We start from the raw sequence: 24,447 nt of genomic DNA, 5'->3' as shown, positions 1-24,447 counted from the left end.
AATGCAACAAGAAAGTAAGACATAGACTGTGATAGAAAAATATTAAATGAAATAGTGGTTAAAATTTCCTAAACTTGAATAAGAATATCACTTTACACATCATAGCCTATTTTCTTAATCCAAAACCTGAGATTGGGTAATATTACCCATTTTTATTTGATTCATAGTTCTAGAGGCCTGGTAATACAAGAGCTTGACTAAATCATTAGTGAAGGGAAGAGAGAGTAAGAGCAAGAAAAGATTGCCTTACTCACCTTTATAACAAATCCATCCTTAATATAAATAACCTTTAGAATCAAACAGCTCTGAGTATATGAGAAACTCATGATGTGATCTCTTCCTTGAATAGCTGTAAAGAGAAGCACTAGTAATAAGAGTCTAGTGTTCATGAAAGTGTATTCGCCCAAACAAGCACACAAAAATACATGCACACACAAGCAGCCTGCTTTCTTTTGTTTTTCATAGTTATACAGGTATGATAGAATTTCATAAAGCTAAATCTCAGAATCAGAAAGATGCATGGAACCCACCTTCGAATCCATGTTCATTATAATGGAAATATAGAGAAATCTAACAATATAGAGATATCAGAACATACACACCAGGCTGAAGTTTGGTTAATAAAAATGGTGCCTTTTGTAACTCTACAAGTAATTCATTAAATGAGTTAAACATAGTAAAAATTAGGCAAATATTGTAAATGCACAATTAGAATTTGGACCATGGACTAGGAGTTGCTATAGAAATAACAGAGTCAAGACAACCCAAATTCCTACTGAACATGTGTTATTTATTGCTTGTTCACCTCTGTTTTTCATTCATTTCTCTTATTCAGACTAAGTGACAAGTTATCTATATTTTTTTTGAGTTCTATAGGAAATTATGCATGTAAAGTAGTGTCTACAGTATCTGAGGTGTGGTTAGATAGGTTATAATTCTTTTGTGGGAAACTATTAATATAAAAGATTGGAAGAAAAAATAAAAGGACTTGCGCGCCAGCAAAAGAATTACAAAAGTTAAAGCCCAGGTACCTAGATTAAATAAAAAAAAAAGAAAACAAATCACCAAAAGAGACCTGGAAATGGTGTTCAGTCACAAAAACACAGAAAGACAAATAGATTGCAGAACACTAAAAGAAAGGAGGTGTTTATCCAGAGATGTGTTCTAGAACAATGTCCCTTTTCATATTTTAGGGGAGGGTCAAGACTTGGATTTTTCTAAAGCTGTTGTCACGTTCACATGACAGAATACTTTTCAGACTCAGTCTACAAGAGCTGAGCTGAGCAACAATTGAGAGCCATGTGGTTCCTGATCATCAGGGATGGAATGACTGGCCATGGCTTCCGGAGTCAAGAGTAAGAATGACTCATTCCTTTGGTGCAATCAAAAGAGCTTGTGACTGTTGGGAGCAACTGGGACTAGACTAAGTTACTGGAATTAAGACTTATTCTATGCATCTGCTCTCCCACAATATGGCGCTGGGAGAGGAGGAAACAGCTTCTACACAGCTGCCCCCAGTTCAACCAATAAACAGCAGGACCTGCTCCTGATTGGAGGAGAGCAGTGTACTCGGCGTGTGGGTAGCAGAGTTGGGATTGGTGGAAGAGGACTATAAAGGAGGAGAGAGACAACATGCACCAGGAACATCTAAGGGGAACACCTGTGCAGCCCCTGAGAGAGCTGGCCGGCGGTGTGCCGCTCCCCTGCAGAAGTGGGGAAGGTGGCAGGGGGAACCGCCCTTCCACGGAGGTGGAAGGGAAGGTAGCCAACCCGGGAAGAACCAGGAGCAAACCCGGGAAGGGCCGAGCAGACGAAAGAACAACACAGGGTCCTGTGTCATTCCTCCACGAAGACGGGGAGCGACATAATGGTGCCGTGACTCGGATATGAAGCCTAGGCAGGGTTTAGTGTCGTTCCTCCATGAAGAGGGGGAGCGACATGTGACTCCAGCAACACCAGCTTTGTTTCTCTCTGGTTTATTTACTTTAATACTGGATATACACAGGGATTTAACAGAGTTCTGAGAAGAACAGAATGATTAATGGAATCAACTCACTGAGTTATGAAGAAAGATTGCAGGAACAGAAACTGTATTGTTTAGTTAAGCATCAGTTGTCTAAAGATATGCTAATAGTCTTCAAGTACATGAAAGGTGAAGATAATAATTGATCCTTCATGTGTAAATTAAAGCTACTAGCTCATCAGCATTAGAACATGTGTATAAGGTTATTTTTCTCTATAGTGGAGGGTGTTTTAATAATTTTATACACCTTCTTTGTTTAATCTCATTCATGACCCATAGTACTCATGGAATGAGCTAGGATTAATGGCTCCATTTATAAAAGAAAAACAAATAAACAAGCTAATGTTAAAATTCAATTTTTGTTCTTACACTGTTTACTTTTATTTTTTGCCAGACTAATTGATTCTCCAATTCTCTTATTCTCTGGCAGCAATGGGATTCAAAATTCAAATCAATTTTTACACCAGTTACCTGGAGTTAGTGTAGATCCCAGAAAGTTAAAAGGGCTCAGTCCTAAAAGATTATCTTTGCTTGGGATAACAGTTGTAACTCTGGGCCATCTGTATTTTGGTAGCATGACTATAAATCCTATGTTGTCACAATTCCTCCTGAAGTTTCATAATTTGCTAGAACTGCTCACAAAAGTCAGGAAAGCGTTGTACTTACATTTCGCCACTTATCATAAAGGATAAGATTCCACAACAGCCATAACTAGGAGTTGCACAGGGGGGAGAATGGAGCGCTCATGCCCTTTCTGGAGCAGAACGTTAATTTGTTCTCCCACACAGAGACTCCCAAGTTTCACTCATCAGACGTGGGTGATTGACGCGAACTCCAGCTCTTCTTTAGTCCCTGGAGTTTACAGATTGAGCCTGAACACTTCTCATTCCAAAATTCTAGATTAACTTTTGTGGGCAGTTTACTCTGCAGCTATCAAGAAGTGCACTCAGATTTGTCTCATTAGAAAAAACAAACAAACAAACAAAAAAAAAAAAACAAAAAAAATTCCTATCACCTTTAGCACTAAGGAAATTACTAGGATGATATGAGCTGTGTGCAAGGGAGTAATGACAAATATATATTTTTTTTTCCAATACCATAAATATATATAAACCCAATGAATTATATTATCACAAACCATGTGAACTATTAAGTCATAAACAAGTGTACAACACATAAAAGTAACCCTATGCTGTTGTGGCTCCATTGTATACCCTCAACTTTGTCGAGACCAGTCCTGAAGTCGACTTCTTTACTAGCTACAGGTCCCTGAATTTTGACTTGTCCCAACCTTGAGCCATCACTGAGATGCACATTATAACCTCTCATTAGCTTAAAGCAAGATTCAGCTGACCACAGGAGACAACTTAGCTGTCATATGAAGCCTGTCAATGTTATCTACTGACTATCCCTGGTTGCCCAAACTCCCAATAAACATTTCTGCAAATATTTCTTTTATTATCTCAATAACAAAGTTTTTATGCTGGATTTTGATAAATTTTTAATTAAATAATGAACTTGGGCAATGCAAAATAGACAAATAACTGAATTTATGAGGGTGTTTTTATAAGGTATTTTCAATTAACTAACTTGTAGAGTGAAAAAAAAAAAAAACAAGGAAAAAACCTTCAATTTAAAAATGTCTTCTGGCTGTATGTCAAGAAATATTTTTTAAACGATGTTACTTTATGAGTGCTCGTGTATATACAACTATTCTTATCTCATTTGAATAAATGTATAATTTAGTCCATTTTCAAAATGACATATCTAATTTTTATTGAAGAATAAATACAACATTCTTCACCACATTCATGTCATTCTTATGCAAGCACGATGCTGCCCTTGCCTGTATCATTTCAATTTTAGTACATATGCTACCATGGCATAAACATCCAATCTTATTATCATTAGAAGACTATTCTGAGGGGCCAGCGCTGTGGCACAGCGGGTTAATGCCCTGGCCTGCAGCACCAGTATCCCATGTGGGCACCAGTTATAGACCTGGCTGCTCCACTTCCTGTCCAGCTCTCTGCTATTGCCTGGGAAAGCAGCAGGAGATGGCCCTAGTCCTTGGGCTCCTGCACCCACGTGGGATACCTGGAGGAAGCTCCTAGCTCCCAGGCTCCTGGCTTTGGATCAGAGCAGCTCTGGCGGTTGCAGCCAATTGGGGAGTGAACCATCGAATAGAAGACCTCTCTCTCTCTCTCTCTCTCTCTCTGTCTTCTCTCTCTCTGTAACTCTGACTTTCAAGTAAAATAAATAAATCTTAAAAAAAGAAGACTATTTTGAATCAGTAGCTCCACTATTCAGCAACTACATTTAGAAGAGCGTGATTCTCCTCTTCAAAATAGTAAGAATTCTTGTGTTACCCTACAAACTCATAACAATATAAAAGCAAACAAACAAACCAACCCCTTATTTCATAAAAGGTGACTTTTTTTTTTGTCAAGGAAAGTTTGTGTTATAAAACAGTAGATGATAGAACACCATACCCTATGTTATTATAGCTTTGTACCAATTGACCAATCTCTTATTTTGTCATTTCTCCTTAATTCACATTTTTTTACTTGCTACTCCATTGAGATCCATTTTTTTCTTTAATCAGATTTATATGGAGAGAGGAAGACACACACACACTCTCTCTCCCACACACACAAACACACACAAAAGAGAGAGAGAGAGAGAGAGAGAGAGAGAGAGAAATCTTTGATCCACTTCTATCCAAATGTCCACAATGACCAGGGCTGGGCCAGGCTGAAGCCAGGAGCCAGGAGTCCCTTCCAGGTCTCCCACTTGGGTGCAAGAATCCAAGGACATTGGGCCATCTTCCTCTATTTTCTCAGGCACATTGGCAAGGAGCTTGATAGGAAGTAGGGCAACCCGGACTCAAACTAGTGCCCATATGGGATGCTGGTTTTGCATGCTGCAGATTTACCCACTAAACCACAAAGCTGGCCCTGAGATACAATTCTTTAGATTTCATATTTAAAGAGATAACATAACATAATGTTGGATACATTCTGTGTTGAATATTTTAAAATAGTTAGGAGAGAGGATTTTAAACCTTTGTACATAAAGTAGTGAATGTACTAAATAATAGAAATGCTAAATATCCTGATTTGACCAGCATATAATGCATACATTAAACCATCTCATTGTATTCCATATAATGTGTAATTATTATGTGCCAATTAAAACAAATTTTGATTAAAAATGTTAACTTTAGAAGAATATTAGTTTTATATATATACACACACACACACACACACAGGGAGAGAGACAGAGAGACAGATATCTAGGTACTTTATTTTTTTTTTTTTATTTTTTTATTTTTTTTGACAGGCAGAGTGGACAGTGAGAGAGAGAGACAGAGAGAAAGGTCTTCCTTTGCCGTTCGTTCACCCTCCAATGGCCGCCGCGGCCCGCGCGCTGCAGCCGGCGCACCGCGCTGATCCGATGGCAGGAGCCAGGAGCCAGGAGCCAGGTGCTTCTCCTGGTCTCCCATTGGGTGCAGGGTCCAAGCACCTGGGCCATCCTCCACTGCACTCCCGGGCCACAGCAGAGGGCTGGCCTGGAAGAGGGGCAACCGGGACAGAATCCGGAGCCCCGACCGGGACTAGAACCCGGTGTGCCGGCGCCGCTAGGCGAAGGATTAGCCTAGTGAGCCGCGGCGCCGGCCTGGTACTTTATTTTAATACCAACATACTAAATAAATATTAGAAAATGATTTCTTGAAAAATAAATGTATTAAGTAAACAAATATATTTTCTGGTAGTAATATTGGTGTAGTAACAACAGGAAATTTCAGACAAGCCTTAAAAATGCAAAAGAAATAAAAACTCATCAGTTTTTTTGTGTTTTTTAATATTATTATATTTTTGAAACAATTCTTTTCTAAACAAAAGTGCTCCACTATATAGGAAATCCATATTGCCATTTTTGACTGAGTAAGCTGTTATGTATTATTTATATTAAAACAATAATGTCTTAATAGTAGTAGAAAATCTGGAATCCAAATTGATAATTGACAAATAACTTAAAAACAATATGTTCATGCATTTGTCTTTTATTTCATTGTATAATGAAATGTAATGCATGAACAATGAACAGAGAAAAAAAGTTGTGTAAGTTTTTAAAATGTTTATAAATATCAGTGGGGTGTATGGGAAATCTGGCCATGACATCTGTTACCCCTTGGTCATGAGCACTGACTCAGCCTATCTGTTTAGAAGGTGGGTGTCTTCCTCCTTCCTCCTGGGTGCATGTGTCTCTCTCCAGGCTGGCCCCTCAGATAAAGGGTCTGACATTTCTTGATAGAGTACTATTTTTCTGTCAATAGTGTTTGTGATAAATTAATAAAACCCAACAATAAAAAAATACACAACAGTCAACTGAAAGGCATAAATATAGTTTATATGACATGACTAGAAGCTTGCTCTCTTTCTAGATGGGCTTTAAGTCATGCAGAATTCTCCTAGCTCATTCACATTCATGACCTCTCCACTGGCAATAATTTATATTATTGCTAAATCAAACATTTATTTTAAATGTTATGTCCAGAAACAAGTTTAAAAAATAATATTTGTATTATGTTTCTTTTCCCTATTTTTACAAAAAAAAGTAGGTATAAAGTAAGTGAAAAATCACTGATGCTTATTAAATGAAAGTTAAATTGAAAGTTAAACTACACATGTCATTTATGATTCTGTCAGTCATCTATAAAAATCATACATCCTAGTTTTATCTTCATCCCAAAATTAATGTAATAATAGGAGTAGCACTTCCAAATGTAAATTTTTTATTATAAGGAATCTGTCTATTAGTAGTAAAGATATATGAAAAAATTGGAAAAATTTGCACATGTATACAAACACATTGCACTGTTATTTTTAACCTAAATAAATGGTGCTAATTCACCTGGAAGTATAGAGAGATACATAGGTCAATCATTTGTCTAAGGTTTGCTCAAAGAGTTATACAAAAGGAAAAGTCAATACTTACCTCTGAATTTTTGAAGAAATTTTGAAGTTAGGTGCTCTCTAGGATTAGAAGTTTAGTAAAGTGTATAATAAGTATAAAGTCATGGCTTTTCATTTAAACTGTATTTTGGATACAGTAACAACTCATACTACTACAAAGTTAAGATCAGAGGGCCAGTGCTGTGGCATAGCAGGTTAAAGCCCTGGCCTGAGGAGCCAGCATCCCATATGGGCATCGGTTCGTGTCCCAGCTGCTCAACTTCCAATCCAGCTTTCTGCTCTGGCCTGGGAAAGCAGCAGAAGATAGCCCAAGTCCTTGGGCCCCTGCACCCACATGGGAGGATAGAGGAAGCTCCTGGTTTCAGATGGTCTCAGCTCCAGCTGTTGTGGCCATTTGGGGAGTGAACCAGCAGACAGAAGACCTTTCCCTCTGTCTCTCCCTCTCTCTGTCTGTAACTCTCTCTCAAATAAATAAGTAAAATCTTAAAAAAATCAATAATGATCTTATTCTACCTAGAAATTGTTTTAAAATGTTATGTTTTTGATACTCAAATGTAGTCTACCCACACAAGTATCCATAACAATTAAAAACTTATTAATGTAAATCCCTTGTTAATAATCATTAAAATATCTCTTCTGAGAACTATTGAATTTGAATTCATATTTTAAGAAGATCTCCAGGTCTTTTGTGTCCACTTTGTAATTTCAGAATCACAGATTATGTGCACTGAAGCATATAAGGGTGCTTTGAAAGGGACCCTCTTATCAAATATGGAATTGAACTAAATGTGTTTTAAGATGTTCCCCAATCCTGAGGCTATTGGGGATATTCTAAGATAAGAGGAAACAATTCTTTTTTTTTTAACTTTTATTTAATGAATATAAATTTCCAAAGTACGGCTTATGGATTACAATGGCTTCCCCCCCATAACATCCCTCCCACCCGCAACCCTTCCCTTTCCCACTCCCTCTCCCCTTCCAATCACATCAAGATTCATTTTCGATTCTCTTTATATACAGAAGATCAGTTTAGCATACATTAAGTAAAGATTTCAACAGTTTGCTCCCACACAGAAACATAAAGTGAAAAATAATAGATGATTTTTTAAATGATGATGAAATCAGATCAGACCTATTGTTATGTTTAATCCCAGTGAGAGTCAAGTTGGGAATTGATAATTTCTTCTTCTTCTTTTCTTTCTTTCTTTTTTTTTTTTTTTTTTTACAGAAGATCAGTTTAGTATACATTAAGTAAAGATTTCAACAGTTTGCACCCCCATAGAAACACAAAGTGAAATATGCTGTTTGAGTACTCGTTATAGCATTAAGTCTCAATGTACAGCACATTAAGGACAGAGATCCTACATGAGGAGTAAGTGCACAGTGACTCCTGTTGTTGACTTTACAAATTGACACTCCTGTTTATGGCATCAGTAATCTCCCTATGCACCAGTCATGAGTTTCCAAGGTTATGGAAGCCCCTTGAGTTCTCCGACTCTTATCTTGTTTAGACATGGAGGAAACAATTCTTAAGTGTTCATTTAATCAGCCTGTGCCGTGTCACTACTCTTCATTGAGAAAAAAACAAATTAACTCACGCTTTGATATTTTGTCCCAGGAAACACAACTAAAAAGTACAAAAGGAATTTCTCATTTTCTGTCATTTCTAACATATAAGTCAATCATGAATACCAGGCAACAAAAAGCATTTCAGTAGGTAGTAGCCTGTTTAACCAGATAGACTTTGCCTTTAATGTTAAAAAATGTAAATCAACTAATTTTGCTAGTTTTCAATGACTTTTTGTTAACCATGTCTCACAGAAAACTTGCATTATCTTTTATTTTCTTCTTCCATTTCTAGTACTTTTCCCCTGGATAAAATCATAAATGCCTGCCATCTGAATTTCTGCAATACATTCCAACTAGTTTTTGAACTTTCATACTTGTCCTCTCCTGCCCATTTTTCTACTGTAGCCATAGTATATTTCTGAAATAGAAAACTGATTATGTTTCCCTTTGCTTGAAACACTTACAATGTTTTCATTTATAGAAACATATCAGTCTGGTAGCATGCAGTGAGTATTACTGGAGTCAGAGCTTGGTTTCACATGTCTCCAGTTTGTATAGCATTATCCTTGTACTCCACACTGCACACCCAAGGCATACTGAATTCCTGTTACTACTCCAGGATCACTTTCTGAGATTGGTGTTTGTGTATCTGCTGCTTCTAGTTAATGCTTTCCTTTTTTCAATGCAGATAATACATGGTCTCTTTTCTTCTCTTCCTAAGCACCACTTCAACTGAGAAATCCATCCTAATTCTCCCTGATAACCTCCCCTATAGATTTCCTAGCACCTTCAATTCTCTTCCTTTACACATGTTACACTGTGTTGAACTACCAATTATCTTTAGAGCTTTTGAAAATGTTATTTTAACTACTTATAGCAGAGTACCTCTTAAATATAAAACTGCTCTTTTTGTTAAAAATGGTTTGATTTAGGTGAATATAATAAAGTAGAAATCAGTTAAACTATATTAACAAAATGGGAATAGGAGTATCAGACAGAATTAAATTAAAAAGGAAAGAGAAAATACTAACACGAAAATAAGTGTCTCCTAATCATTGTTTGAAGACAGACTTGAAGGAATGTTGTTTCTAAGCAAATATTTGATTGCAGACTAAATAATTGGCAGAGAACAATTTTTGATCACCAACAAACTTGTTACTAAATACTAATAAGATTAATTATTCATTGGTAAATTGTGCAGTGATAAATAATTGTATTTTTTCCAAATTTCTGAAATACGCTATGTAAACTGATTAAAGGTATATTCTGTAACTGACTGGTAGGCCACTAAGAGAGAATAGTTGTAAAAATTAAATTATATAACATTAGCAAAAGAAGGAATTAGGAAGATGAAGAAATGATCACAAATTTAAGAGAGGTAATTCAAACAACACTTGGAAAAGGATACTTGAGTCTTTCATAGGTCATAGCTTAGAAAACTCAAATAAATGCAATTAACTGAAAATAAGGCTATGTGATCTCAGCTCACATCTCATTTTACTATATTTCAGTTGACATTTATTATTCTTCCTGAACTCCAAAAGATTCAAATTTAACAAATGAGTTGATTGCATTAAAATAACTCAATTTTAAGGGAATATTTTATTCAAAACCTCTATCCCAAGCTTGATAATATCAACATTTTCTTCCATTTTAAAAAAGCATCTCCAAAATTTTTTCCATGTAAAATAAAAAGTGTGTTATATTTTAGAGGGCATTTATGCTACTATTTGGTTAATTTTGTGCTTGTCATTCTGGGACTATGTGTGCCAGAGTTGCCTAAAAGTTAGAAATGAGAATTAGCATTTAAACTCTGTACACGAAAGATCTTATGTCTTCCTTACCACTGCATTTCCAGTAGTTTGAAGAATGCTAGAAAGCATAGAAATTCAATAAAAATGATTACTTAAATGACTGGAAAAAATAACCTTCCTAACCCAACATATTTTTATTGCTTCATTAGATATCTACCAGTTGATAAAAAAAACAAATTTCAGAAAATCTATAAAAAAGCTTGGGAAGTTTCCGATACAAGAAAAATAGTGATTATACAAAAAAAAAATGAGTAGTTTGGTCACTATCATCTTCCCTATAAAAGGACTATAAACCAGCAACTGGCTCTGGGGAATTTGAGAAAGCAGAAAGAAGCCAGGCAATACTTGGGATGTGAATCCTGTCACTTCTAAGGAAATTTTTTTCAGACAGATATAAAATAATAAGTCTTGAAACTTAGATCTTTTGAAAAGAGGCCTTGGTTTCTGGACTTAGAACAGATTTAAACATTCTATCAAATGTTTGTAATGTGAATGAATACTTATGGGCTTGCAATTTTCTGGGACTGTCAATTTTTATATGCAGTAGATTTAAATTTGTTTTTATTTATTTCATGTTGACTAATACTGAAAGGGTAAGAGTGAGAGTAATAGCTAGTTGTATTTCAGATTAGACAGTTGTAACATTCAGAAACCCATGCTGATAACATCAGAATAAATCACTCAGGAATTACATTTATAGGCTGACCTAGAACCAAACCAAAAATTATAACTCAAGTGACAACCGACATTCAATTTAAAAAATGCCTTTTCCAATGAAACCAACCCCATAGAGTAGAAAGTACTAATAACACCAGATACACCCATATCAGTATAGGTACACCGGAGGCATGAAGAAGCAAAGTAGCATGACACCTTCCAAAAGACATAATAGATCTCCAGAAAGAGATCTCCTTTGAAGGAAATCTATGAACTATCTGAAAAAAAATGGTTTTAAGGCAACTCAATGAGATTCAAGAGAAGAGATTATATTTTTACAAATGAGGAAAATATGTGTGAAATAAATGAGAAATTCAATGAAAGGGCATAAATAATTAAAAAGAACCAAACAGAAACTTTAGAGATGAAAATTTCAATTAATGGTATATAAAATGCACTTTAGACATTCAACCACAGAATAGACAAAGCAGAAGAAAGAAATCTGATTTTGATGATAAGAATTTGCAAATAACTCAGTCAGACAGAAATGTAGAAAAACATTTAAAAAGAATAGGGAAAATATTCAAGAATTGCGAAATGCCAGTAGGCAAACAAATATTCATATTATAGGGATAGATGAAGGAGGAGAAAAGGAAAAAGGCATTGAGAACCTCCTGAATGAAATAAAATAATAGTTTATAAATTCCCGAATTTTGAAACTGACATACACATTCAAAAACAAAAACCTTAAAGGACCCCAAATATATTCAACAGGAAAACCTTCTCCAAAGCATAGTACAGTCAAATCATCAAAAGCTAATGGCAGGGCCCAACATGGTGCTGTAGCTGGTAAAACTGCTACCTGTGGCACCTGAATCTTATGTGTGCACCAGTTCGAGTCCTGGCTGCTCCATTTCCAATGCAGCTTTCTGCTGATGAGCCTTGGAAAGCAGCAAAAGATAGCCTTGGATCCTTGGGTCCCTGCAGCTCCCATGGAAGATGTAGCTGAGGCTCCTGGCTCCTGGCTTCATGCTGGCCCAGCCCTGGCCACTGCAGCCATTTGGAGAGTGAACCAGCAGATGGAAGACCTCTCTATGTGTATAATCTCTCTGCCTCTGCCTCTCTCTCTCTCTCTCTCTCTCTCTCTCTCTGTGACTCTTTCAAATGAATAAATAAATCTTAAAAAAAAAAAAAAAAAAAAAAAGCTAAGGACAGGGAAAAATCCCTGTCTGGCAGTGAAAGAAAAACATAAAGTCCATATTAAGGAAAACACATTAGTATAACAACAGACTTCTTACCCTATAGACCAGAAGAATGTAGGATGATTTATTCAGTGTTAGAAAAAGAAACACTTCCAACAAAGAACACTTTGTCCAGGGAAGCAAGCTGTCCTTTAGAAGCGAAGGAAAAATGAAGTATTTCCCAGACAAGCAAACAAAGAAAGTTCATTACTACCAAAAAAACTTTATTTCAAATCTGGATTGGAGTCCTACATTAAAACTAACCTTCATAAAAAACACATGACAGGACAAATTATCACTAACAGAGCAGACACAATCAGTAGCAAATCAGCAAACTGCCAAGAGGTTAGTTCTTATCCATCAAAATTAACCTTGAATGGAAATAGATTATATACCTTGGCTGAATGGATAAGAACAACAAGACTTAAATAGATGCTGCCTACAAGAATCTCACTGCACAGGTAAGGATATTTCACTGAGTGGAAGGTTGAAAAAAATATATCATGCATATAGAAACCAAAAATTAGTGGTAGTCGCTGTACTTATACCAGATAAAATCGATTTTAAACCAAAACCTAAGTGAACAGTATATTGATATGAAAATTGATTCAGTAACGAGATGTAACAACTTAAATATAAATGTATCCAACAAAAGATCACCCAAATATATAAAGCAAATATTATAAGTCAAGATGGGAGAGATGTACTGTAATATAATAACATCACTGTCATCAATGGGCAGATCACCCAGACACAATATCAGCAAAGGTACAAGAGAGTTAAGCCTTACTATACAGCAAATGTACTTAACATGTATTTACAGAACATTTCTCACAATAGCTACAGAATCCAAGTTCTTCTCAATAGCACATGGCATTTTTCTAGGATAGAGTATATCTTAGTCTACAAACCAAATCTGAGTCAATTAACAAAAAAAGGCTGATAGGCCGGCGCCATGGCTCAATAGGCTAATCCTCCGCCTGTGGCGCCAGCACCCCAGGTTCTAGTCCTGGTCAGGGCGCCGAATTCTGTCCCGGTTGCTCCTCTTCCAGACCAGCTCTCTGCTGTGGCCCGGGAGTGCAGTGGAGGATGGTCCAAGTGCTTGGGCCCTGCACCCGCATGGGAGACCAGGAGGAAGCTCCTGGCAGCAACACGCACCAGCCATAGCGGCCACTTGGGGGGGTGAACCAACAGAAAAAGGAAGACCTTTCTCTCTGTCTCTCTCTCTCACTGTCTAACTCTGCCTGTCAATAAAAAAAAAAAAAAAGTGAATGACAAATAAAGTATTTTCCAGAGAAGCAAAAACAAATAATTCACCACCACCAGATCAGCCTTAGAAATCCTGAAGGGAAGGGTGTCCTGCATTAGAAGTAAACATGTCACCACCAAATTCACTAACAGGCAGCAAAATCATTATGCAAGCAACAAAATGACAGGTCTTAGTTTTTATCTACCAATAATAATCTTGAAAGTAAGTAGATTAAATTCACTAACCAAAAGACTTAGGTTTGTTAAATTAATAAAAAAACCAGGACCTCACTATATGCTGCCTACAAGAAACTCACCTCACTAACAAAGATACACATAGATGAACATGAAGGGTTGGAAAAAGATGTATCCTGCAAATGTAAAGCAAAAGCGGGTAGTTGTAGCTACCCTGATACCAGAGAATCAAAAACTCCAAGAGATGAAGAAGTACATTATATTTTGATAAAAGATTCTATTCAGCAAGAAGATATAACAATCATAAACACATATGTAACCAACACAAGAACACCAAGATACATACAGAAAATTCTATTAGAACTAATGGGAGAGACAGACTCAAGTACAATAATAGTGGGTGATTTCAACACCCTACTCTAATCAATGGACAGGTCATCCAGACAGAAAAACCATTAAGATACATCAGAGTTGAAGCATACGATTGAGCAAATAGACCTAATAGATATTCACATGACATTTAACCCTGCAGCTATGGAATATACATATTTCTCATCAGCACATGGAACATTTTCTAGAGTAGACCAAATATTAGTCCACATATCAAGTATCAGCAAGGTTGAAAAGATTGAAATAATACCATGTATCTTATCAGACCATAAAAAGAATAAAACTAGAAATCATTAACAAGAATAATGGAAGACTCATAAATACTTGAAGATTAAACTGCATGCTACTGAATGATCAACCAATCATTGAAGATATCAAAAAGGAAATTAATTTATTCTTGAAATTAATTCATTCTGGAAATGAATGAAACTGAAAACACAACATATCAAAACCATTGTAAAACGAGGAAAGTATAAGTGCTTACATTTAAAAAAGACACTGTTGGGGCTCGTGCTGTGGCATAGTGGGTGTGACCATCAGCTGCAGTGTTGGCATCCCATGTGGGCACCAGTTTAGGTCCCAGCTTCTCTGCTTCTGATCCAGCTTGCTGTATGGCCTGGGAGGGTAGTGGAGGATGGTCCATAGTAGTACTGTTCACAATAGCTAAAATTTGGAAGCAAATAAGGTGTGTCCATCATCAGAAGAATGGATAAAGAAAATATGGTATATATACAAAGTAGAACATTATTTCACTATGAAAAAGAATGAAATTTTACTATTTGCAGCAAAATGGACACAGCTGGAGGACATCATGTTGAGTGAAATAAGCTGGACACAGAAAGACAAATACTGCATGTTTGCTTTAAAAATGAGCACTAAAATTTAAAATAAAGAAAAAAGAACTATCTCTGTATTAATATTGCAACAAATATAGTTTTTTAAACATTGTTTTATATCTTTGCCAAATCAATGGCTAAGAATGTTATGCTACTATAGTTTTATTGATCTGCGATTACTTTAAATTTTCTGTATATGGGTGAAATAATCATTTTCTACCCGATTATCAATTATAGTCACCACATATATTCTTATTAAACTAGATCTTTTTGCTTTTTTCTTTATAAACTTCAAATTCAGTGAAATATTACACCTTTTCACTGTAATGTAAATTTAAAATATGTTATCTCAAAAATTAAAAAAAAAACACAAAAGAAAGGGAGAAGGGAGGCAGATGGGAGGAAGAGATTGGAGGGAGTGAAGAAAGGAGTGAAAGAAAGAAAATACAGCAGGAGACATTACAATACATCAAAGTATGCTATAAACCTAAAATAATTAAAGCAGTATGATATTGGCACAAAAACCAATATATAGAACAATTAAATAGCATAAAGAACATGAAAATTAGTGTACACACATACAGTAAACTAATTTTTGACAAAGGTGCCAGAACATACATGAGAGAAATGACTGTCTCTTCAACAAATACTGCTCTCATCCCTAACTCCCCGTACACAAAAATTATCTCAACATTGATGAAAGACCTAAATGTAAGACATGGAACTATTAAATTGTTGCAACAAAACGTAGGGAAAGCATTTCATGACATTTGTGTAGGCAATTATTATTTTTTGGATGGGATCCACAATTGTAGGAACAAAAAGAAAACTAGACAAAAGGGATTATGTCAATTTCAGAGGCTTCTGCATACTAAATCAAACAATCAATAGAGTGAATAAACATCTGACAAAATAGGATAAAGTATTTGCAAGTTACTTATTCACCAAAAGAATATAATCCGCAATACATCAGGAACTCAAAAACCCAACAACAAAAAACAATCAATTAAATTAAGAAATGGGCAAAAGATTTAAATAGACTTCTCCAAAAAAATAAATACAAACACCCAACAAATATGTGGAAAATGTTCAGTACCATTATTCATGAGGAAATTCAAATTGAAACCCTAGTGAGATTTCACCTCACTCCTGTTAGAATGGCTATAAAATAGGCAGAAAATAACAAATGCTAAGGAGGGTATGGAGAAAGGAGAAGTCTTCCATACTGTTTATGGGAATGTAAATTAGTACAATCACTATGGACCACAGTATGAAGATTTCCTTAAAAAAAAAAAAAAACTAGAAATATAACTATCATCTGTTCTAGCAATACAGGGTATACATACAAAATATATGTGAGGTCATTTGTATCAAAGTAATTCCCGCTCCACTGTGTTTATCACAATTCACAAAAGCCAAGGTATGAAATTAACCAAGGTGTCCATCAGGAGATGAACAATAAAGGAAATGGGTTGTAAATAAATAACAGAATGCTTCTCAGCCATAGAAAAGAATGAAATCCTCTCATTTGCAGCAAGATGATTGGAACTGGAGGACATCATGTTAAGTGAAATAAATAAGACCTAGAAAAATAAATGCCACATGTTCTTACTCATATATAGCAGCTAAAAAATATTCAGTTGGAACACAGAATGTTTATTATTACAGGTTGGGAGGGGTACATAAAGAAATAAAAGAGCTTGGCTAAAATAACACAGGAACTTGGATGTGGTTCATTCCTGTCAAATATACTAATGTGGATGTTAACAATAGGGGAAAACGGGTTCAGTTATATGGTAACTCTTTGCGCTATGTTGCAATTTTTGTTTTATAAATTTAGAGATATTCTGAAGTAAAAAGTTGATAAAAACTCATGGCAGGGTGGGTGTTTGGTCTATTGGTTCAAATACCATTTACAATGTTTCCATCACACAGTGGAGTACCTGGATTTGAATTCCAGATTCTTGCTAATGCGCACTCTGGAGACATCAGATGATGGCTCAAGAATTTGGGTTTCAGCCACCTACATGAGCTACCAGGATTGGGATACAAGACTCCTGAGTTTAACTTGACTCAGTCCAGTTGTTGCAGGAATTTCGGGAATATTAACCAGTGGATGGGAATCTCGCTCTCTCTATCTCTCTCTCTCTCTCTATCTCTATCTCTATCTCTATCTCTATCTCTATCTCTCTCTCTCCCTTCAAATACATAAAAGTAAATAAATGATTTAAAAAGGAAACTATTAAGAATTCTGTGCTATCAACAGTATCCCACTAAATCAACTATGGCATCCTTCTGCACGCCCGTACAACTCATTCTGGTTGGGAATAATTCTAAGTGCACTGGGTATGCTAAAATTGTGATCAATGTCTTTATGACAAAAATGTTTTAAAAAATTTTAACACAAAGGCTATTTATGTAAGCAACTTATCAAATAATATTTTAATGTTATATTATGTGGCTTTAATATTAACTTCCTTTTATTACTGAATTCAACACTATCTTTTCTCCATAGAAACAGGAAAAATTGAGGTACAATTAGACACTAATAGATGATAACTTATCTTTTTATTGAAGGTTTCTTGCAAACCGAAATAATGAAGGAAAGATAATTAACATTTATTAACTAATTAATATGCGTGGGATGCTACAGTTGCGTAGACTCATTAATCCAAAGAAAATTGTTCCATTACCATCAGAAATTCATGTATAATTAATGAAATAATTCATAAAATTAAGTAACTTGTCAAAATATCACACAACCAGCAGAAGAATAATTAAGAAATAACATCCATCTTTATTTAATATAAAGAAGGTGAAGCTTATCTGATTTCTCCCATAACAGATAATTATAGCCATTCCTTCTTTTTCTTCTGTCCCCAAGGGAAATAAAGTCACCAAATGATTGACTATAGAGCTCACTCATGGCATTAACTGCACATTAAAAAAGCTCAAATTCATACATTTCTTTTACTGTCTTTGACGTAGTTTGATTTTATTTTACTTTGCTTTTAAAGTTCTGTCCTGTTCAGCACATCCCCCCTCTACACACACCTCCCTTGCACGCAAAACATTCTACAAAGGCAAGCATTTGTTCAGCTGGTTAATAAGCTGTTTAGGATGTCTGAATCCCGTATCACGGAGCCTGGGCTCAGTTCCATGCTCCAACTCCGGATTGCAGATTCTCCTAATGCGGATCCTGGGCAGCAGTGATGTCTCAAGTACTTGGGTCCATGCTGACCACATGGGAGACTTTAATTGAGTTCTTACTTCCCAGTGTTGCTCTTATCAGATTCAGGCCCTCAACTCACATCGGATATTGTGACATTTGAAGAATGAATTTGCAGAGGAATTTTTACCTTTCTGTCTCTTTCCTTCTCAAATAAATAAAATTAAAAATAAAACTACTATATGAATTAAGATCCTAGGATTAACATTTGCATTAGGACATACCACTTATGCTTTAATGTAAAATTTCTTTTCACCGAACTCTAGTGATGTGCTAAATTATAGCTATTTTTTGAAGTCTGTTGTTATTGTAAATGGAAAAATGAAACCATTGTAAGACAATGTTTGATACTTTTACATCTCCATTTATAATATTCAATCTCATCCTTACCTTCGAATGTTGTACAAGGAAGGTTGATTTACAATCATAATGGGTCCAGTACTGTTGTGCAGTAGGTTAAGCCATGGCTTGAGACAATGACGTCCCATATGGGTGCCAGTTCAAGTCCCAGATGCTCCACTTCTGCTTATGTCCTGGGAAGAGCAATGGAATATGACCTAAGTGTTTGGGGACTCTTCACCCATGCAGGAAACCCAGAATAAGCTGCTGGCTCCTGAGGGCCAGGACATTGTGGCCATCTTAGTAGTGAACCCTAGATGGAAGACCTCACTCTCTCTCCCTCTGTCTCTGTAGCTCTACCTTTTCCATAAATAAATATATCTTTAGAAAGCTGTCAAGATCTAAAACTAGCTAGGGATGTCTATCAAATCTCTTAATCCTTCTATATTCATAAAGTAGCTGGTACCAGCTCCCTTACATGTTTATTTTCAGGATTAAATGAGATAATCAACACACAGTGCCCAATCTCAAGTTCCTTTCTTCATGACAAAACGGCCATAATAACAATAACTAGTAATAATCCAAATAGTTTTTAAACAAAAGATAAGATAACAAGTCAAGTTTTAATTTATTTACTTTTAAATATTTTAAATCCTTTAGGGGTCCATCATCAAAAAGTTTCTTTGGAATTTGGCATAAACCATGCCACTGATTTCATGAGCATGAATTCCCTTTCCCCAGATTACTGTGATTTTGTTACATTTGCAGCCAAGAGTCTCTGTGTTGTTCTTTGCTTTGCACACATAAGTACGACTTTTGCTCAGGTAAAATTCATTCTTAGCTTAAGCATAAACACCTTCAAGTTTCAGAAGCGCTGTATGCTCCCTTTGGTTCTGGAGACCTTGCTTATTGCCAGGGAAAACAGCCTTGTACCACAATCTTTCAAACATAATTGCCTTCTAGAGTCCTATTTCCATCAGGCCTCAACAGGCTCCAAGATGGAAGAAAGGGAACCCATAATAATAACAACCATAATAACAAGAACTAACAACAATTCAAATATATGTTTTTAAAAATACTAAGAAAATATATTTGAAAACATAAATTAAAAACTTTTGATACAGAAATTTTGTAGAATAAGATTGGGAAAGTTATCCTTGAGAATCCTCATACAAATGAAAAAGAAGCCCAGGTGAAATGCGAGAGTTTAAACTTCTGTTTGAAGCAGTCAGCTACATCAGAGATTTAGGACTTCTCAACTAGAAATCATTTCAGAGAGCATTTTACGAACTCCACATTTATAAAATCTATATTTGGCAATATGTGACAAAATATGATAAATGTAGTTTTTTATGCTTCTATAAAAACTCAAATATAATATTAACTATCATTCATTGCATGTATTTCCATGGAAACTGACATAAATAATGTATGTATATTGCTTTCTAATAATCTAGCCTTGTGGAATGCTAGCATTTCAGATGCTTAAAGATATAGAGTTTCCTTAACAGTTTAACCTTGTCAAGTGAGCATCAAACTCACAACTAATTCTTTGTAAGCTTTTCCCAAGACTTTGATTTGTTAATATCCTATCAATTAAGCAAACAGTTATTCATATATTTTCAAGAAAAACGATATTCTTACAAACATTTTGGACTTCAACATGAATTTTTTCAGACAGATGTCTACTTCATTTTTATAGGGACATAGGACACAGAAGTGCATGTGGTAAAACAACATACATTATTTTACTTTCTCACAAAAGGGTTTTGATTTTCTGGAAGTACTTAGACATATGCAGTTTGAGATTCAAAGTTGAGCACCATAAAGCTCAGAACAGTCCATCTGGAGCTAAAAATATTTAAGAACAGGTGCTGTAAATTGCCAATTATGCCCATACAGGAGCAAGATGGTAGTAGAAAATCTGCTTTCAAGTAGAAGTACGTTTTCATTCACTTCAGAATAAATTATCTTCAAAAAGTACTGTTAAGTGTCTCAGTGATTTTGTCAAATAGGTAAAGTTGTGCAAAGCATCTAATGATATTTTGGCAAGTGTCAAATTAAGTTTTCACTTTGAAATGTTTGCTGCTGGATGGATTTTTTTGCAATAAATATGTAACAAGCTTTTTTTTTTTAAGGTTTCTCTCTCTTATAAAATAAAACTCTCTTTATCAGAAAATAATATATGTGTCTTCTCACTTACTATGGTAGGTTTATATCCAACAATATTTCTTTTTAGCAAGCATCTTTTTTTTGTCATACTTTACCGTTCTTTTCCAAAGAAAAACATAACAATGTTCCTTCATTGATATATTTCATCTTTTTTTTTTCTGACAGGCAGGATATATTTCATCTTAATGAATGGGGAGAACTTTGATTGGAAGCAGTTTTATTTCACACACAATATGACTGTTCACATTGAAAGGAAAATGCCAGTCCACATTCCACATAAGCAGAGATAACATTAAAGACACGAGATGAGAAATAGAATCCCCTATTTTTGTTTGATCCTGGAATCTGATTCCCCACTAACTTCTTTTATGTTCAATGTTTAATTGTAAATATTATTAAATTTTAATTCTATGTAAAATTTTGGCTTGTGACACATGGACTCAAAGACTTCAGACAATTCATTTAAAAATTATATGGAGGAGGCCTGGTGCCGTGGCTCACTTGGCTAATGCTCTGCCTGCAGCGCTGGCACCCCAGGTTCTAGTTTCGGTTGGGGCTCTGGGTACTAGTCCCGGTTGCTCCTCTTCCAGTCCAGCTCTCTGCTGTGGCCCGGAAGGCAGTGAGAATGGCCCAAGTGCTTGGGCCCTGCACCTGCATGGGAGACCAGGAGGAAGTATCCGGCTCCTGGCTTCGGATTGGTGCAGCGCCGGCCATAGCAGCCATTTGGGGGTGAACCAATGGAAGGAAGACCTTTCTCTCTGTCTCTCTCTCACTGTCTATAACTCTACCTGTCAAATAAAAAAAATTATATGGGTGAGCTGGTGCTGTGGCTCAGAAGTTTAAAGTCCCATTCTGCAGTTTTGGCATCCAACATGGGCACCTGTTTGAGTCATGGCTGCTCCATTTCTAATCCAGCTCCCTGCTAACACACTTGGGAAGCAGCAAAGAATGGCCCAAGCCCTTGGTCTCCTGCACTCATGTGAGAGACCCAGAAGAAGCTCCTGGCTCCTGGCTTCAGTTTGGCTCAGCTCTGATCATTGTGGCAATTTGAGGAATGAGCCAGTAGAAGGAAGACCTCTCTCTGACTCTACATGTTGTTAGTTTCTATTTCACAAACTCAGATCCCATATTTATCCATTCATCACCTAATAGCTGTATTTATTTTGATGCCATGAATATGTGATAATTTCATTTGCCTACTTGCATATATCAGGGATTCCATTTTATTTATTTTTTTTTAATTTTGAAAATTATTTATTTATTTATTTATTGACAGGCAGAGTTAAACAGTGAGAGAGACAGAGACAGAGAGAAAGGTCTTCCTTTCCGTTGTTCAACCCCCAAATGGCTGCTATGGCCGGCGTGCTGCGACCATCATGTTTTGCTGATCCGAAGCCAGAAGTGAGGTGCTTCCTCCTGGTCTCCCATGCGGGTGCAGGGCCCAAGCACTTGGGCCATTCTCCACTGCCTTCCTGGGCCACAGCTGAGAGCTGGGCTGGAAGAGGAGCAACTGGGACCGAATCTGGGACTAGAACCCTGAGGTGCCGGCGCTGCAGGCAGAGCATTAGCCAAGTGAGCCACAGCGCCGGCCTTTTTTTGTTTGTTTGTTTGTTTTATTTGACACGTAGATTCATAGACAGTGAGAGAGAGAGAGAGAGAGAGAGAGAGAGAGAGAGAGAAAGGTCCTCCCTCCGTTGGTTCACTCCCCAAATGGCTGCCTCAGCCGGCGCGCACCGATCTGAAGCCAGGAATCAGGTGCCTCTTCCTGGTCTCCCACAGGGGTGCAGGGACCCAAGCACCTGTACCATCCTCCACTGCCCTCCAGAGCCACAGCAGAGAGATGGACTGGAAGAGGAGCAACCGGGACTAGAACTCAGCGCCCATATGGGATGCAAGCGCCTCAGGTGGAAGATTTACCAAGTGAGCCACGGCATCCCCCCTCCCCATTTTATTTTAAGATTAAATCCTAAGGGTTTTTTTTTGAGAGCATGGCAGGATATTTATCATGGGGACCTAGTATACACCTGTAGGTTACATGGTTATCCATCAATGTATCCATTTTCCAACCAGTAACCTTCTTACCTACCTTTCCAGTCCATCCTTGTACTTCAGATTCTAGGCAGCATGACCTTGTGTTCAGATTCTGGGTTCAGTAATGTTTAATTTCCCTCTTTTGAGACAGACTGTTTGAGTACACAGTGCTCTCTCCACTCTTTTTCCACTCAGTTCTTATCTTTCACATGGAAAATGTGGTGTTATTTCAGCCACTAAGTAGTCTCAATTTGATGTCTCAACTGCACTGTTTCCTCCACTATGTGTGCCTATATGTGAAGCCAGGAAAATTCCAAATAAAGGCTCATAAACACCATCTAGACTGGAAATTCCAGCTTTTTTTTTTTTTTTTTTTTTTTGACAGGAAGAGTGGACAGTGAGAGAGAGAGAGAGGGAGAGAGAGGTCTTCCTTTTTCCGTTGGTTCACCCCTCAAATGGCCGCTATGGCTTGTGCGCTGCAGCTGGCATGCTGCACCAATCCAAAGCCAGGAGCCAGGTGCTTCTCCTGGTCTCCCATGGGGTGCAGGGCCCAAGCACTTGGGCCATCCTCCACTGCACTCCCGGGCCACAGCAGATAGCTGGACTGGAAGAGGAGCAACTGGGACAGAATCTGGCGCCCCGACCAGGACTAGAACCCAGGGTGCTGGCACCACAGGCGGAGGATTAGCCTAGTGAGCCACGGCACCGGCCCAAAATTCCAGTTTTTATTAATGCCTTAGTTTTCTGTACAGTGTGTAATGTCAGAGTCAGAGTCATTTCATTTTTATGGGTAGGCCTGATGATACACACACAGACAGAGTAGGTTTTTAATATTAATTTGGTGTATATTTATTCTGAAGATGCAGTGTTTCCCAGGAGTCTTAAAAGACATGTTTCTGATAAAGAAAATCAGAAAAAAAGAGCAGTCAGAAATTTAAGGCTGTGCAAATACACAGATAACAAATGTAGCATTAAAATCCAAGACAAGAAGAGAAAGGGGAATAAGAAGATGTGAGAGGGATGAAGCATGAAAGAGACTCAACCTGTAACTCCTCTCCTGGTTTTGAAGATGGAAGAAGAGAGTAATGAGCTATAGAATGCTGGCAGCTTCTGGAAGGTGGAAGGAGTTCTCATCTGACAGCCAGCAATATTTGCTGATCGCAAACCTACAACCACTGGAAATGAAATTGTGCTAATAATCCAAACAAAATAAAATAAAAATAATCTTACATTCAACTAGTCCCTCAGCTGAGTTCCTGTCCTCAACCTAGCTCAACCCTGGCTATTGGGAGCCCGTAGGGTGTGAACCAGTAGATGGAAGATTTGTTTCCATCCTGATACCTTTCAAAAATTAATAATAAATTATTTTTAAAAATGAATGCTCCATTGAGGCAGCTAGTAAAAGATGTAAACCTCGCCCCACTTTGGTTTTTGTCTAGTGAGACCTATGACTCTTTTGAGCTACCTAACTGTAAGGAAGTAAATTTGTATTGATTTAAGCTGCTAAGTTTGTATTACATTTGTTAGAGCAGTGATAGAAAACCCATAACACATTCTGTTTCATCTGAAAATCTTCAGAAAAGGGATTTGGTATGCTTGTTGTGTCATCACATCTTGAATGCTATTAGCTTCCTTTAGTCTTGTTTTATTTTATTTTCAAATATAAACTGCAGATGGCATCTTTAATGAATTATTGCTTGTGCTTATACACAGTCTTTTCTCCA

At 36.8% G+C, this 24,447-nt stretch overlaps 1 non-coding gene across 1 annotated transcript; it reads right to left on the bottom strand.

The window, feature by feature from the left end:
• Nucleotides 1–3,807: 3,807 nt before the first annotated feature.
• On the bottom strand, nt 3,808–3,909 carry LOC127483057 (U6 spliceosomal RNA). The gene has a single exon (XR_007909027.1). It is a non-coding gene; the product is annotated as a U6 spliceosomal RNA (small nuclear RNA).
• Between the last annotated feature and the right edge of the window lie 20,538 nt (nt 3,910–24,447).

This window comes from Oryctolagus cuniculus, chromosome 4 (assembly GCF_051225735.1).
Source record: "Oryctolagus cuniculus isolate XC-2025 breed Fujian yellow rabbit chromosome 4, ASM5122573v1, whole genome shotgun sequence".
In the NCBI taxonomy this organism is placed as follows: Eukaryota; Metazoa; Chordata; class Mammalia; order Lagomorpha; family Leporidae; genus Oryctolagus; species Oryctolagus cuniculus.
The sequence above is the reverse complement of the archived record's forward strand: the minus strand, read 5'-3'. Positions and strand labels throughout refer to the sequence as shown.